Below are 13630 nucleotides of genomic sequence, written 5' to 3'. Positions count from 1 at the left end.
GGCCTTTTGACAGTTGTGATTTTGACTAGACGGGGTTTCTCAAAGAATACGTCAAGATCTGGGAGCCATCGTAAATGTGGATATTCCCGGAAGCCTCGTTAAAAATGCATATTCCTGGGTCCCAACCAAGACTGACCTAATCAGAATTTCAGGGAGTGGGGGCCTATGACTTTGCATTCTATAAAAGCAGCCCTGTCATTCAGTAGCTGTTGCGACTCTCTGGTATAGACAGTCGCTGAAGGTCCATGACAAGTACAATTTCAAGATTACCAGAGCTGGAATTTGTACTGCAAGTCGAGTGTGACGTGCAGTCAGGCACTGAGTTGTTCAGAGTGAGTCTGGCTCAAGATGCAGCATCTGCAGCTCAGTGAGGCTTTGTTCTCTGTTGGTCCTCATGTATCAGTGGTTTCAAGGAAGTCCCACGAGGACTACAATAAGACCGAACTTTCTCTGGGGTAATGGCCCATTGGGGCAGACCTGGTGGGACCTGGATAGCTTGGCCGGGAAAGGGGAAGGTCTACACCTAGGTCACATTGGTGAAGGGGTTGAGCTTCCTCTCACCATCTGGAGTCTCTGTCCGGAGATAACCTGGAGGGCTTTCAGTCATTTGTTTGCACAGAGCATAGAAAAGAGAGTAAAAGTTTCTTCTATAGCCCTCAGACCTCTTCTAGAATCCATAAACCATCAGAACAAAGAACACTTTTTTTTGGTTCCTTAGCTCTGCTTTGAGGTCAGACTTGAATGCATTCATATCTGCATCCTTTGATTTGACTTTTGAATTCACCCCAATTTTTGTCCTTTGTTCAGATGCCTGAAAAAAATGCTCTGTTTGCAGTCAACGTCTCGGGTGGTGCCATCCTAATCTGTTTCTAATTCTGAAGAACACTTGTTGCTGCTTCCAATTCCAATCTCTTTGTGTCTGGTTCAGTGTTCCAACATCCGTATTGACAAACTCTCCCCTTGTTTAGACTTTAGTCAGGCTCCTTCAAGCCCTCTTCTCCAGCCGGCTTCAATCTTGACCCTGTGCTTGCTGGCCTGCATAGCCCAATGGTAGCAAGAATCCTGCTGAGTCAGGTTAGTAAGAATCCCCCACACTGGGTGATATCAGGTCAAATTTCTCATCCCCCATGATCTGATCACTCTAACATACTTTCAGCAAGAATCCTGCTAAGTCTGTTTAGCAACAGTCTCCTCTACCCTTGATGTCTTGTCTTAGTAATTTTCTGTCCACTGACCCCTTCATCCTCTTCGTTGGCTGTCACCTCCATCTGCCTTTGCTACACTTGGAGTGGAGGGAGTCACATCCTCTATTGTAAGAGCCCTGACCCTATTGCAACAGTACTGAGTAGAGCCTTCCTTACCATTTTTACAAGTGTCAGAATAGTTTCCTCTTTAACATTATACATATATAGGAGCCAAATTCTCATACACAGAGAAGGTTAAGAAACATTTAACCTAATCCTTTTGTTTTAGGAGTGATAAAAATGGCAGCCGAAAAGCTGAGCAAGTTATTTAAAGATATTTTCTTCTTTTTGCAATGTAAGCCAATTCCTTTTTGTACTACAGTGAATCAAATCAGAATAGCGGCTAACTTTCCCAGATCCACATACTGTCCTTTAAACCCATGAATGTTCTGGTCATCCTGTTCTCTCTGTTTAATAGGTTGGAGAAAAAACAGCCATTTATCAAACTTATGAAGCTCAAACTATATAGTTAGGGAGAATTTCCAAAGAAGGTTTATATATCTTCAATATATAAAATAGTATCCTCAAGCCAGAATTCTTCTATTAAAAAAAAAATCTCTCAACTCTTTTCCCTTTGATTGTATTGTTCTTTAGAGGAAGTTACCCAATAAAAGGCCTGAAGAGTAAACACATGGCAAGCAATTGTGATCACTCTTCCTTGCCCTGGCCAAAAGCTTATTAGATCATATTGATTTACCAGCTCTTTCCTTGCAGGAATAGCCTAATTAAATGCTTAGTACTGCCTTTGAAGATGAGTTCAGCTCAATAGTTATCTAAGGTTCTGATTTTTGAAGCCCTCCCTTCTATGATTATATTTTGGGTAATGAGAATTAAATGTTGATGTCTTAAATTGACATCCTTCCTGTTCTTTAACATATTATTTCCCGGAGCAAAAATGTTGGAAGTGAACAGCCCGGGTGGCTCAGCAGTTTAGCGCCGCCTTCAGCCTAGGGTGTGATCCTGGAGACCCGGGATCAGGTTGGGCTCCCTGCATGGAGTCTGCTTCTCCCTCTGCCTGTATATCTGCCTCTTTCTCTCTCTGTGTGTCTCTCATGAATAAATAAATAAAATCTTAAAAAAAAATGTTGGAAGTCCAAGTTGGGTCCAATTACAGAATATTTTTACCTTAAGCGCAAAGTTTATTCTCTTGCTTACAGAGGAGTGGGGGTGGGGTGTAAATTTAGGATGCTAACTCCTTTTTTGAGTAATGGAGTCTTTTTTTTTTTTTTTTTTTGAGGGTGTGCGTGCCTGAGAGAGCTGGGGCTGAGGTGGGAAGGGGCAGAGGGATAGAGAGAGAGACTTCCAAGCAGCTTCCATGCCCACTGTGGAGCCTGATTTAGGATTCAATCTCAAAACCCTGAGACCATGACCTGAGCTGAAATTAAGAGTCCCACACTCAACCGATTGAGCCAACCAGTGCCCTAGGAATCTTTTTTTTACTTAATCAGCACTTTGTGTTTATTAAAAAAAAGACAATATTGAGGACTTTTTAATTTTCTTGTAAAGCCACAAGATCTAACTCCTGGGCATAACTTGGGTCCAGAGTAATAGGTAGGCTTTTAGGGTGGCTGTTAGGGAAAGGCAGGATATATGGGTTTGGAGTAGTTGTGACTTTTTCTTTTATCCCTTCCTTTTCAGGAATAACTGGACTCATTTCTGTGGTAGTAAAGGTTTGGCAAATTTAAGTGGCACAATCTATCTCCAATGAAGATGGTCTAAAATTTCTTTTCTTTTTCTTTTTTCATTTAGTTTATCCTAGAGTAACTATGTGAACACTGTTTTAAAAGTAGACTAAACATCCCAAATACCTACCTTCTCATGGTTAAAAAAATATCTTGGTGAGCCTTTGGTTCATGATTGTTCCTTCCTTTAAATTGTCCACTTGAGAGATAGTTCTAAATATTCCTCTACACTTAATTGTTTTCCCAGTGAAGAGTTGATTATTTTTTAATCTACTACAAGGTGAATGTGAGAAATGTAACTGCATTTGTACATCTGAAAAACAAAAAAGAAGTTTTACTTTCTCCCTTTGTTTGGTTTCTGTGAAATTAAGGGTATCATCAACACTCCAGGGCATTTGAAAACAAATTTCCTTTTTGGAGGTTTTGATAGCTAGCAAATAGGTTGCGGATTTACCATGCTTCATAGAGCTGAAGGAGCCTCACATCGGCTGGTCTTGCTAGACATTTACACATGGCGTAATGCGGCCTCCACTTTCAGTTCAAAGCAAGCATTGTCTCCTGGGTTTTCACTTAGCTTCTATTGCTGCTTCTCATTTATTTTGAGATAACAGTTCACTTCAAACTAGATAATCTTCCGATCAGGAAAAAAAAAACAAACTAGTTTTTTCCTTCATAAAATAACCTTTTCTTTGAAGACACAGTTCAGTAAATCCAATAAATTTTGAGGCAGCATGACTTTTCATTGGCTAAGGACTAAGATAAAATATGAAAAATAAAGTCTTTTAAAGATGCTTTTGGTACAAGACTTTCTTTTGCTAAGTTTAGAAAACCCATTCTATACATAAAATGGTTTGATAATATTAGCCCCCAAGTATTCTAGTTGTATCATGCAATTTCAGCTTTTGAGTTTTTTATGTGGAACAGCAGAAGAGAAAGCAAGACAAACTAACGCAGTTGATTTGTTATTGACAGGCTAAGGGGAGTTCAAACACGAATTTGAAATGCTGCTTATTAAATGGCAGATCCAGAGAAATTCACTTCAGAAATTGAAAAAATAGCGAGATCAACTTGAAAAGTGCAACTTGAAGCCATGTTTTTGAAGATGACTCAGCCATCCTGTGGCCAGCAAGTGAGCTCTGCTAGTGGTGGTTTGGGGACCTCATGGGCTGTTTCTGTCGGTGAACAAATGATTTCTTTCTAAGGTTAGGATATAAAGTCAATTAAAAACAATCCCAGGTCTGGCTGGGAAAAACAAAATTCACACCAAAAACAACTGTGTGCTTTCTCCTTGGGAAGCCTGAAATGAAGTTCGTTAAAAAAGTTGTTTTGAAATTCACAACTTTTGGATTCTGCCCAAAGTCTCCTGCAAATGTGAATGTGTAAGTATATATTGGTAATATGTATGCAAAATTCTGGGCAACATATTTTGAGATTCATTGCAAGTCCCCAAACACGCCTGATAAATGATTTAACTACACACAACTAGAATTATAATTAAAATTTAAGTTTAAATTTATACGAATGCTTTGTGGACTCCTAGCTGATAAGAATAAAAATACCAGTGAATATTCAGTTGGAGTTTCAGTTTATGGAATTCAGTTCATTCATCATGATAGGGTTCCTGTAAGAGTCGTGTGAAACAGATAGGGCAGGCTATATAATCTCTATTGTGGAAGAAGCTGGAGTAATAATAGCTAAGATTTATTGAGGGGCAACTATAAGCCATACATTGAACATTTCACATGTATTAACTCATTTATTCTTCTCCACAGCCCTAAGAAATAGATGCTATTATTGTGCCATTTTGCAGATGAAGAAATGAATACACTGAGAGGGTGAACAATTTACCCAAGGTTGCATGGCCAGAAGTAGAGGAGCTGGAATTCAAGCAGAGGAACAATTATGACCCCATTTTGCAGATGAGAACTCTGAGGCTTTGAAAGGCTAAGAAACTGCCCCAAGGTCAAAAGCCTGGTAAATGATGATGCAGAAGTTCAAATGAGATTTGACTCTAAAAATCACCACTTTATTAAAATGTTTCTTTTAACCATGGTTTCTAATTTTTTGATTTGATGTTAGGATATTTAAGCTGCTGTGTTACTTAATTCTGACCACTGTACACAAAAGATATATTGGCTTCTTTCTCCCACCTCATAAATTTTATGTGCCTATTTCTAGTTTGCAGTTTTCATAATATGCAGATAGATGGCTTTTACTTGGAATATTGAAAAAAGGTTGAGGGTAGTATAGGCATGGCTGGAGAAGAAGGTGCAAGGTATATAGAAATGAACCAGGATCACTGTGAAACCATTTTCAAAATACATCAACTGAAGGGGCACCTGGGTGGCTCAATGGTCGAGTGTTGCCTTTGGCTCAGGTCGTGATCCCTGGGTCCTGGGATAAAGTCCTGCATTGGGCTCCTCATGGGGAGCCTGCTTCTCCCTCTGCCTATATCTCTGCCTCTCTCTCTGTGTCTCTCATGAATAAATAAACAACATCTTAAAAAAAAATACATCAGCTGAAGTGTCTGAACAAATGTGCCATACCAAGGTGGGTGGAGTGAGGGGCTTTCGGGACAAAGGAGCCCAGGCCTGTGTAGTTTTAGGAAGCTTCCACAGCTGAACCTGATATTGTCTCTAGTCTGGTTGAAAGCTGCCCAAGAGAGATTTCTTCTCCACACCCTCAACAAGTGATCTCCTGTCCTTGGAAAAACGCTCATGTTGTAGGTAGGACCTGACAATTACAAAGTACAACGTTAGAACTGTTTTCTTCTATCTAGATAATGTACCTTATCTTTAATTTGTGGGCAGCTCTCATTTTCATGCTAACTGTGGCCATTTCAAATCTGTAGTATGTTTCCCCCCTTACTGTGGCCAAGGTAAAAATAGGTCCTTCCCTTTTCCGATTCTCTGTATTAAATGTATCAAGTTTGCATTTGTTATTCCTGTGTGTTGAATTCTTTTTCAATATGCATTTTGTAATCCAGTATATTAGCTCTCTATGCCTCCCAGATTTGTATCATATGTAAACTTGAAAGTAGACCTTAATAAAGCTGAAATATGATGAAAAGAGAGAGAGAGAAGGAAGGAGGGAGGAATGGAAGGAAAGGGAATCAGGTTGGGCCAAATGTGAAAATTTGTGTATGAAGCCTCCCTCTGGGAGAATACTAAATAATCACATCTCTCTATATCCTTTGGATGTGGCTGATTAGTCAACGATTAAGATTTCTGACAACCGTATTACTTAATAATGTTTAAGGATGCATGTTTTGAGTCAGACAAGCATAGGTGCACATCCCAGCCCTGCTGTTTTGGCTAAATAATATACTATTTTATTTTTTAATTTTTTAAGAAAGATTTTATTGATTTATTTGAGAAAGAGAGAGTGCTCACACAAGTGGTGGGGAGGGGCAGAGGCAGACAGAGAAGCAGACTCCCCACTGAGCAGGGAGCTGGATGCTGGGGCTCAATCCCAAGACCCTGGGATCATGACCTGAGCAGAAGGCAGATGCTTAACCAGGCCCCCCCAATATAACATTTTTAAAACTTGGTTTCTTTCACTGAAAAATGGGGGTGATAATACTAATATTTTTGTAAAGATTGAGATTTTATATCTATCTATCTATCTATATATATACATATATATGTGTATATATATGCGCATTAGTGGGCATATGTATGTATAACATATATATATATATATATATATATATAAAATCTCTTCTAGAATAGTACCTGACGAACAATAATTATTCAACAAATGATAGCTATTATTATTAATTTTGTTATCCATGAGGATATTGTGAGAGAATTTGATTAATACATGTCTTTCTATATCAGACTAATACCTGATCAAATTAAGTGATGAAGTGTATTTGGCTTGGTTTACTTTGTGGATTATTGATGATATATTTACATTTATGTCTTATTCTTCGAATAATCTAATCTAATAAACAGTTGTAATCTACTGGTGTTCTCAGTTTGTGATGTTTTTGTGTTTCTGTACAAAATAAAGTAAAACCTTGCTTTTCTGATTCTAGAGTTTGGGGTACTACAAGTACTGCCTGCCATTGTGGAGGACTGAGAAATAAATTAGTAGTTGAGGAGGTAAGCTTTTACTCAGGCCTGTATTTGTGGAAAGTCAACCTGGTTTCAGTTTTCTTTAGTGGCCACTTACTTTCTGAAAGTTCTCAAAAACTTTGTTTCCGTGTCAAGTTAAATGAAATGAGGCAGAAAGCCCTCAATGCTGGTAAAAAGTCAAATAAAAGAAACTGGAAGATTTTGTGAAGGGCAAGAAAGTGAATCATGAGATAGAATTGACATTTTTTTAATTCAATAGCTAATTTTGCACCATGTCATGTTTTGTTGTGGAGGGAGGTTAAAGAGATACAGAAGATTTATTTCAGATTAGATAAAATCTTACAGACTGAGGGTTGCTGGAAGGGAGGGGAGTGGGGGGATGGGGTGGTTGGGTGATGGACATTGAGGAGGGCTCGTGATGTAATGAGCACGGGGTGTTATATAAGACTGATGAGTCACTGACCTCTACCTCTGAAACTAAGAATACACTGTATGTTAATTAATTGAATTTAAATTTAAAAAATAAAACATTTTAAAAAGATTGTATTGCTCTTGATTAAAAAGTAGACATGCTGGAGAATGTTCTTGCCATCCCCAGGGGAAGTTTGAATGGGTTTCCCAGTGTGCCAAGAGATAACTTCTCAGATATAAGTTTGTAAGCCAGACTCAACCAATGTTTTTGTTTCTCCTTTTGTGCTTTCTACAATCACGTTATCTCAAAGATATTCCATAACCTCAAGAAAATATATCTTGGTTTATTACATGCATTTTATGTAACATTTTCCTGTCACTTTAGACTTCAGGAATAAGGCTCAGTAATTTAAAAACTCAGTGCGGTGACATGGAAAACCACTGTCATTATTAACTTTCAAGTCAATGAAGAGAGTAGAAGAATGTTTTAACCAAAGAGCTAATGGCTGTTTTCTTTAACCTATGGTTGGAACAATTAAATAGCACGGCCTTTTTATGTGACATCGAAAGGGAAACGGAGTCTAACTTTTTATATCTGAGTTTTGTAGAGAATGTGTTCTGCAAATGTGCAATAGGTTTCAATTTTATTCTTCTCTTCTTAAACAGATGTTCTTCATTTCAGGGGTGATATGACTCTTACTATTGAACATTTATTTAGCACTGGCAATAGTTTCAGCTCTGCTTTGAATATCATACAGAAGAAATAATCCCTTCCCAGTGGGCATAGTATAAAAATAAGGTAAACAAAACCCCAAGATTAAGAGATAATTACCCATGACATGAGGCAAGGGTAGAAAACTACATAAGCACTCCGCCTTTTCAGATGGCATTTTAATACACAAAAATGGATGTGAGAGTGCCCACACCTCGGTGCTGTCATCTGGAATGCTGGTAAAACACCGTCCCTCTCAAGCTCAGTTAAAAAGCACAGCTGAGTTGAGTACAAAGAGAAACCCATGGATTTGTGAATGTTACTGTGCCTTCAACGAAGCTTTATCTCAGCACTATGATGATTTAAAAGCAGTTGTGATTTTCCTAACATTGCTACGGTTTCGACCACCCAGCTATTTTGCTCCTTTGTGATTTTGAATGAATTATTGATAAGGAATACTTCAAAGGTGTGCAAAAAATTCTTTCACGCTTAACATTTATAAAACAATGATGTTGATGGAGGGAAAAAGAAAACCCTTGTCAATATTTTTCTGAGACTAAACAATAACAAAGTGCCTTCAGGATTCATTTTAATGAGAAATACTAGGTGGCTCCGTGGAAGTCTCGAGACAGGCAGTGCACACTAGGAAATTAATTATCGCTTGGCAGCCAGGCAAATGTATGCGGCTTATGGTGGCATTGTGGAAAATAAATATTCTTTTAATCAGCGATGCTGGCTTATTTCCTCAAAGGTAACATCAAACTTTAAATGCAGAAGTCACATATATTTAGGAAAGGATTTCAAAACAAAGGGCTGGCTTGGCTTTTCTGACTACTATTTTCAGGTTAGTGTTTGCACAAGGCTTCCTTCACATAAGGTACAACTGATCCCTTAGTCTTGTCCACGCTCAGAGAACAGGGCTATCATTACCGACGGCATTTCATCTAAGCCTGACTCTGATCTGTGCTGGAGGAGACATTGACTTTCATGATGGTTTTATGGATCGATGATTCAGGTGGTTCTCCAGATAGCTCTGCTGGGTTCCTGGGCCATGTTTGCAAGTCAAAGCTGCGTCTCCTCCCCTAGGTGGAATTTCTCAGCTCAAGGATTCACTTCTTAGCCGCCTCCAGCTCATGCAGTTGGCAGCTGATGGGGCAGCGCTGGTAATGCAACCGGAGTCTTCAAAGCGCCAGGTGATAAGAGACGCTGGGATTTTAACAGCATAATGAATTAATTCACAAACTCACTGAGCACAAATGATAACTTTGGTACAATTTCCAGTTACAATTAGGAAGGGATTGCATTGTTTTACAGGATAAAGGTATTAGTCCCGATTCTTGTAATGTAATGTGTAGCATACTGGTATCTTGGAGGAAAAGCCAGGTTCTGGATGTGTGAATTTGCCCGTGACCAGCTCCTGAAACGGATGCAAATTGAAATGAGTGATTTCTGAGATAGTGAAGTGTGCTGTAGCGTAGCCTCTGTACCCAGATCCTTAAGACAGGTTGCCAGGGCCTCAGAATTTCATTTTGCCTGAACTTTTATCCCAAAGCAGCATAACCAACCCTTCTCCAAATTTATGCCAAACTTTTATTCTATTTTGGGTTCATTCAGGCTGAGCACGCAATCTTCATTTTGTACTTGAACCTCATAACCATTTCAGTGACTGCCTTCAAAATCAACGGATTCAAGACAACTTTGAATTCCAAAATTCATTATGGAGAGGGAATCATTCATATCTTTCCTATTATTTCTAGTGTTTCCTCCAAAACTGTTACAGAAGAAATAGAATTTTAAATCTCAGAGACAATGCTCCAAGGAACAAGTCTCCCCCCTTTTCAGGGTTTGATTGGCATCATCAACAGTATTTTCAAGAAGGAAATTGTGAGTTTATATGTTAATAAATGAGTATGTATGCTAATGTCTACCTTAGCATTATTTTCTATCATTTTTTCTTTTTCAGATTGTTGAACTACTAAAAGTAATCAATAAAATCTATTGTGGTTACTTGTAGAATGCTCGGCGTAAATGCTAGGTATACAGGGTAATTAAAAAGTATCATTTGGTGATAATAGAGGTGATAGATGTAATGATAAAATACTCTTTCTTTCAGATGACTGACTTACACCGAAATGATATATTCATTCAATACAATGAATATTCAATGCGATTCGATAAATATTCATTGGACACCTGTGCTAGGCCCTAGGGATATTAAGATGAGAAAGATTCAGTATTGGTTACTTACCATGGTAGATTGTATTGTTGTTCTCAAATATTCACTCCCCTTCCTATAACAAGAGAACTGTGTGTGTTCCTTGCAGCGTGTCCTGAGGCAGGGGAATATACCTCTCTATCCCGTGGCTGTGTGACTGGCTTTGGCCAATGGCACGTGAATGGGCATGACGCTTGTTAGGTCTGAGCAGAACATTTAAGAAGCATCGGTGTTTGCATCAGCACTCTTGCCCTCTTCCCTTTGCTGTGAGAATAGCATGTCTCAACCAAAAGCTGCTTCTAACTCAAAACATAACCCTAACCCTCCACTGAGTCCTGGCATGAGAAGATTGAACAAAGTCCCATCAGATGACCTGCAGCGGCCAACGCCTGCCAACACGTTTGTTGTTGTAAGTCGCTGAGATTTTGGAAGTTGTTTATTCACCACAGTGAGGCCAGCTAAAACTCTTTGTGTGGAGTTTGACTACAGTATGTTAATCTGAGACATTAAAAGTTCTGACAGTCTGCTTAGAAATTTATGACCAAAAAAAGAGACTAGTTCTAGTCCAAGAATCCTACAAAGTAAAGTTATGCAACAGTCTTGAGATGGACTGTGAGCAGATTACATCTGGGTTATTCTGGCCAAATTTGGATACTGGTAAATTTTAGTGAATTACTCGTGTACCTATCTTCATTGAATTTAGGTCACTGAAAGAAAAAACTCTGTCATAATTCAATTATCTTAGATATACTGACCTGGTCCGAGTCAACTGATAGCTCAAGGTCAAAGCTTCCAGGTTTTGTTTAGCCAGTGGAGTGAGAATGAAGGCTTTCTTCAGGGCAGTTAACATGCTATTGCCTGTCAGTCAGTATATGTTAGATTTCAACAAACATTTGTCACTGTCTTAGGGTCCAGGTTTACATGAGTAGAGAGGATTCTTATATAAACTAAAGTATGAGAAAGTGTGTGTGCTATAATGTGTGTGTGTGTAAGAGAGAGAAGGAAGGAGGGAGGGATGGAAGCTAAGGGTTTAATGCAATTCACACTGTAAAGTATTTTTTAAGATCTCTACTATGCACCTGCACATACCAAATATCAAGTGAAAAGCCTTACGATATTAAGCAAAAAAGCTAAAAACAAAACAAAACAAAACAAAACCAAGGTTGGGGTGCTTGGGTGGCTCAGCAGGTTAAGCGTCTGATTCCCCATTTTGGTTCAGATCACGATCTCAAGGGTGTGAGCCCATGTCAGGCTCTGTGCTGGGCACGGAGCCTGCTTAAGATTGTCTCCCACTCTCCCTTTGACCCTCCCCACCTCTGAAAAAATAAAATTTAAATTAAAAATTGTTTTAAAAATTAAAAATCAAGATCATTTAACATATTTATTTTTGTTGATTCATTCCAGAATATATTTACCTATACATCCTTTTTGCCAGTTGCCTTTTCTTAGACTTTGGTACCAGGATCCATGGTGTGGTAGACATTACTGGTGCTTCCCGATGTCTGGTTCCCCTCTCCTCCCTCAGTACGTGCCAAATTCCGTTCCCTCCTCCCCTGGCACCTGGGTAGGTCATGTGACTGGTCCTAGCCCCTGGATCTGAGTGGAAACACTGTACGTCACTCCTAGGGTGACACACGGCTCCCCAGCTCTGTTTTCTTTTCCACGAATGCTCTAGAAGACACATGCTCAGAGGACAGTACCACCTCACAGCATCTGAATGGATTCTTGACCTGCTGCTTGCATGTGCAAGGGGGGTTTTGTGATTAAGAAATAAGCGTGTATATATTATCTGTTACTAATACATAGTCTAGGCCAACATACAATTTGTGAATGCTTCTCACTTTTTGCCTTGGAACTAGAGTTGTTTTCTTTTCCAAAGTCTGTCCTTCCTTTTTTCTTTCCTTTCTACCTTTCTTCCTTCTTCCCCTTTTCTTTCTTCTTTTCATCCCAAAAGTATTTATGGAACATGAACCATATGCCAGGGTCTGTACCAGAATTGCAATGAAAAACAGTAAAGACATAGATCCTGCCCCATGGATTTATAGGGTGGTGAGGATAACTAGCATTTTTGCATTTCCCTTATCTTATACCAGGTACTCTACCAAACTATCTCATTTAGTCATCTTAACAGCACTAGGTCCCATTGGTATTTTTAATTTATTGGTAAAGAAAATGACCTTGAGCAAAGTAAGTGAGATGGCCCAAATCATGCAGGTAGTGAGGGCCAGGGCTGGGCTTCAACCTTGAGCTGTTTGTTGCTGAAGCCCTGGTGTTTGAACCCTAGACTACAGCAAGGGGTAAACTTTTGCTTCCCTGGACAATTTGAAGCACACTTATTATTATTATTAATACATGGATCTGTCGAAAGTAGACGTTTCTCCCCTCTTGAGGCAAGAGTCTGGGCTTTGATGTTTTGATCATAATGAAAAAGGTATCCAGAGACTGAGATGAGTCAGCTTCCCCGCCCACCCCCCCAACTTGCTGTCTGAAACAATGCCAGGCCAGACTCCGATGTTGCCCTCTGTGCTTTCATCCGTCAGTGGAAGGTGGCATTCCTCGCCTGTGTGGACGGCCTCGGGACCGTGCTGTGGCGGTGCCTGTGGATGTGCAGGGACACCAGGGGGCTCCTCTGACGGTCTGCGGTCAGGCCCCCAGGAGGGCAACCAGGCACTACATCCAACTCAAAGGCAGGGGCAGTAAGAATACCTTTCCTGGGCAAGATCTGTGGATCCATCTCAACTTAAAAAAAAATATTCCTTGGAATAAAAAGGAGAGCTTTTGCTCAGTTTATTTGTTTCCCCGAAGGAGCTAGCAGAGTTTTGAAACAAATCAGGTTTAAGTAAGGATTTTCAAAGTCATGGTCTCTGCCTCGCTGCTGACTGATTGCTGATCTTTTGGGAAGAGGCACTAGAAACTGTTGCCTTCTTGCTTAAGAACACTTAATAATAATAACCGTTTGTTAATCTCATTTGCCTCCTCTGAGCTGCAGGGCCAGGGCTTCTCAGGCCACTTCCTGGACCCCACTGTGCCCAAGTCACTGGAAACAGCCCCGTTCCAGTGGACAGAGGCCCTCTCCGCTGGTCGCAGGTGCCAGCCCTGCTGACACCTCCCCTTTTATTCCTGCCCTACCCTCCAACTTTTAATAGCCTTATGGAATTCCGAATAATAACTTTTGTGTTAAAAATAACCCGCTCTGGATGGAATAAATACTTAAGGCAGATATCAAAAATATAACCCTTGAGAAACCACAGTTTCCTCTCTTGCTCTCCATTGTGCATTTTCAAGCA

This window comes from Canis aureus, chromosome 8 (genome assembly GCF_053574225.1).
Source record: "Canis aureus isolate CA01 chromosome 8, VMU_Caureus_v.1.0, whole genome shotgun sequence".
Taxonomy (NCBI): Eukaryota; Metazoa; Chordata; class Mammalia; order Carnivora; family Canidae; genus Canis; species Canis aureus.
Note: the sequence above shows the minus strand (reverse complement) of the source record.